A 4,066-nucleotide genomic window follows, 5' to 3' on the forward strand; every position below is an offset into this window, starting at 1 on the left:
AGCGCTCCGGCCTAGCATTGCGCTTACGCTGGCTCTGGTTTAGTCGCACTAACAGCACCAGAGCCTGGAGCGGCCTCGACCTGCAATTCTCGACGGAGGAGCGCGACTTCTTCTTTGCCTCCACCACCATGCAGCTCGGCAACGGCCAGGAGGCCCTTTTCTGGGAGGAGAGATGGCTGGATGGGCATGCCATCCGAGAAATCGTGCCCCAGCTGTATGCATGCATCCCCAAACACCGCCGCAAGCTACAAACTGTGGCTGATGGGCTGCAGGCTCATAAGTGGGCACGTGATATCCATGGTGTGCTTGGGATCCAAGAGGTTGGGCAATACCTTCAGCTCTGGCACAATACCTTCTGCTGAGCCTGATCGCCTGATCTGGAAGTGGACCACTAGCGGCACTTACACCGCGCAATCGGCCTACAAGGCTACCTTCCACGGCTCCATCCCATGCGGTGCCTGGAAGCTCACCTGGAAGTGTTGGGCACCGCCGCGGGTCCGCTTCTTCCACTGGATCGCCCGACTCGATCGTTGCTGGATGGCAGACAGGCTAGCCAAGAGAGGGCCGCAGCACCACCCACGATGCCTCCTCAGCGACCAGGAAACGGAAACTATGCACCACCTCCTTCTCGCCTACCCATTCTCTCGACAAGTATGGCATGAGACCCTGGCCTGGCTAAGGATCCCCTGTCGCCCACCTGATGGCGAGGAATCGCTCAATGCTTGGTGGTCCACCGCGAGACGAGCCACGTCGACGCTTATGCACAAAGGCCTCGCATCCATGACACTGCTCGTACCTTGGATGACATGGAAACACAGAAATGGCTACGTGTTTGACAACGAACGACCCTCGACCACGAGCTTGATTGCGAAGATCAAGGAGGAAGCGACGCTTTGGGCCAGGGCCAGCGCGCTAGGCCTCAAAGCCGCGATCCCGCAGACTTGGGATGTTCACTAATTTTCTTTTCCTGGCCCTGTAACCACCTCCTAGGAGGATTGTAACCTAAGACCCTATCTTTTCAATACTATGAAATGCAAAAGTCTTTTGCGTTTTCTCAAAAAATGCCTGAGTTGTGGTTTAGCTTTGCAAGTTTCAGGGTACAAGAAAACGTGAGGAATTACATGTCATGTACAAGGGCATAGAATGGGTCAGGAAGCAGCCAGCAGTGACTACCCATCTGCTGTGGAGTCGGAGCAGCATCAGTTTGGCCGAATCTAGGGTGTCGTAGGCTAAGCCATTCACGTTCTTCACTGTAGCAAATTCCTCTTCACATAGCACGTAGATTTTCGGATATGCACCGGTGAGTATCTCAAGCTTTCAAGCCCAGAGAAGCTGGGGGAAAGAAGAAGAGGGAGCAGAATGGAAATCGAACCTCAAAAAGTTTCGTGGATGGGGAGTAATTGAATGCATCGAATATGAACTGCTCAAGCTTCAGTCCCATTGTATACCCATGAAATGAAGGTATCGTCTTGTGTGCTGTCAGGGTTCTCTGAGAAGACCACCTCCGTGCTGGGGTCAACTATGGACTTGATCGCCGAAAGGATCATCGTCCCTGCGTTTCATCAGATGATTCCATCAACTTTTGTTCCACTTATCGACGATGTTGCTACAGATTAGTACTACAAGCAATGAATATTTACCGACAGTTTTGTCATTGCCGGTCTGTCCTTGCCATGTGCTGGTCCATCCTCAGCACTGGTTGCCCAAGTCGTTGGCGTGGCTTCCAGCGACGAGGATCTTACCGGCCTTCTTTGGGAGAGGCAACAATGGAGTGGAGGCAGATTTTCCATTTTTCAGCAATACCAATGACTTCCTGACAGCCTCACGAGCAAGATCATGGTGTTCCTAACAATGGGAAGGAATTTATAGTAAGAATTCATGGATCTTGACAAATGGAGTGTGATAGAAAGAAAATGTGGTGTTGAGAACTAACCTGCTTCCCGAGTTCACGAACGAGGCTTGGGTCAGCATAGGGGTTCTCAAATAGACCCATGGTGAACTTCACCCTCAGAATCCTGTAGACAGCATTGTTGATTCTGCTCATGGGGATGATGTTGTTCTTAACTTGGTATGTCAGATCATCAATGAGTTCTATGTAGGCAAAAGGAACCATGATCTGCAAAATAATGTGTACAAGAGCATGATCAGAAAGGAAGAAAATGATATATTTGTATTAGTTCTAGACGAGATAACAACTGTCAACGGTGTATCAGATAAGAAATCCTTATCGTGCCTTACGAGCAAGCAATTTACTCAAGTTTTGTCTGAAAAAGTTGAAGTTGAATTTACGAGCAAGGGATTATCGTGCCTTGCGAGTATCAGATAAGTATGCTTTGCACAGAAAAAACCGAAGTATGTAATTTTGCATAATCTTACCATGTCAATACCGGCACCAACTCCAGCCTCAACTGAATAAGAATAGTTCACGCCTTGAGGGTTAGTAATCCGATCAATGCCTTGCCAGTCTGAAATCACGAAACCCTGTTTGCAGGAAATCCCGGAAATTGATTTTATCAGTATCTTTTAAATATGTCTGAAGAAAACAAGAGAGAGAAATTCTCCTGGCTTTCTAATGAGCAACTCACCCGAAATTTGAGCTTGTTCTTCAGAAAATCAGTGACAAGGAAATGGTTGGTGTGCATTTTATTTCTGTTCCAGCTAGAGTACGAGGTCATAACAGTGGAGACACCTCTGATGATAGAATTGTAATAAACAGGCATATGGATAGTCATCAGCCCATGGGCGTCAATGATTGTATCGTTCTCGTTGTTCCCCATAAACGTACCACCATCACCAACATAGTGCTTTGCGCATGCAGCAACCTTCTTACTGCAGTGTACCAAGAGTGACAATGAAGTTAGCTCAGTCTCTTCAGACTAAATCACAGAACACAAGTTCCCTGTTGAATGTATATTACCTTGCACCAACGAATGGCCTTCCCTCAGAACCAGCCGGAACGTCACCTTGCATACCAGAGATGAGCATGGTCATTGACTGGACAACCTTTGGGTCTTCGCTGTAGCTTTCGTAGCTGCGTCCCTATCTTGGGTCTCTACACACCTGAGCAACATCAACAGGTGAGTTCCTTAGGAACAATAAGAAGGCACATTTTCTGTCCATAGTAAGGTATCAACCATGCAAGAGGTACAATATATTACCGCAATACACGGAGCAAAAGCGTAAGGAATTCCTGTTGCTCTAACTTCAAGAGCAGGTTCTTATCCTATCCTCTTTACCAACATAGGGTCCCTAGAAGACATTAACATATTAATTCAGAACAACATATGTGTCACAGTTAGCATGCCTTTTCTGAAAATTGTTGTAGGTGGTTGATCAGATATAATTCAGAACATCAAAAGTTAAAAAAGAGTATTGTTTCTACCTGGTAGCTCCCAGGCCAACATTATGTGGGAAGATAGTAGCTTTGTACACGTTGTTGTGACCGTGCACAACATCAATACCGTAGATCATCGGAATGCCTAGGCGGGTAGAAAGGGCGCCCTTTTGCATTTCATTCACCATCGACTGCCAAGCCGTAGCGGATGCTTGAGGAGAAGGCACACTACCTCCACCACTCAGTACGCTACCTGCATCATACAAAATGTTATTACACACAACCCTTCACAAACTGCAGTTGTTAATTTAGCGCAAGGGAAGCGAGACACACCTATGAAGTACTTGGACATGGCCTCTGCTGTGGCATTCTCCCTCTCAATCTGGGTCATCTGGCCTATCTTTTCAGCGAGATTCGTCCGAGTTTCAGTAAACTGTTTTCAGACTGTTCCCCAACACCAGATCAGATCAGTAGGAAGTTTAGGACATGGACGGCTCACCTGGCGTCCCACCTGCGAAGACGACAATGTGGAGTTCCTGGCGGCTGCGGGGCAGGTCGACGACGATCTGGGTAAGAACCTCGAAAGTACCGGCTTCGACGCACATGGCGAGGTTGGAGACGTCCATGAGGGCCTCCAGCCAGCGGGCTAACTTTTTCCTCAGGTTGAACACGGACTTCCCCCTGAACACGAACATGGCGCGTCGGTGGTGGAGAGGCGGAGAGGGTGGCCGA

The 4,066-nt window shown here is 48.3% G+C and overlaps 1 pseudogene; it reads right to left on the reverse strand.

The window, feature by feature from the left end:
* Positions 1-1,424: 1,424 nt before the first annotated feature.
* On the reverse strand, positions 1,425-3,747 carry LOC123396361 (annotated as a pseudogene).
* Between the last annotated feature and the right edge of the window lie 319 nt (positions 3,748-4,066).

The sequence above is a fragment of the Hordeum vulgare genome, chromosome 1H (assembly GCF_904849725.1).
Source record: "Hordeum vulgare subsp. vulgare chromosome 1H, MorexV3_pseudomolecules_assembly, whole genome shotgun sequence".
NCBI lineage: Eukaryota > Viridiplantae > Streptophyta > Magnoliopsida > Poales > Poaceae > Hordeum > Hordeum vulgare.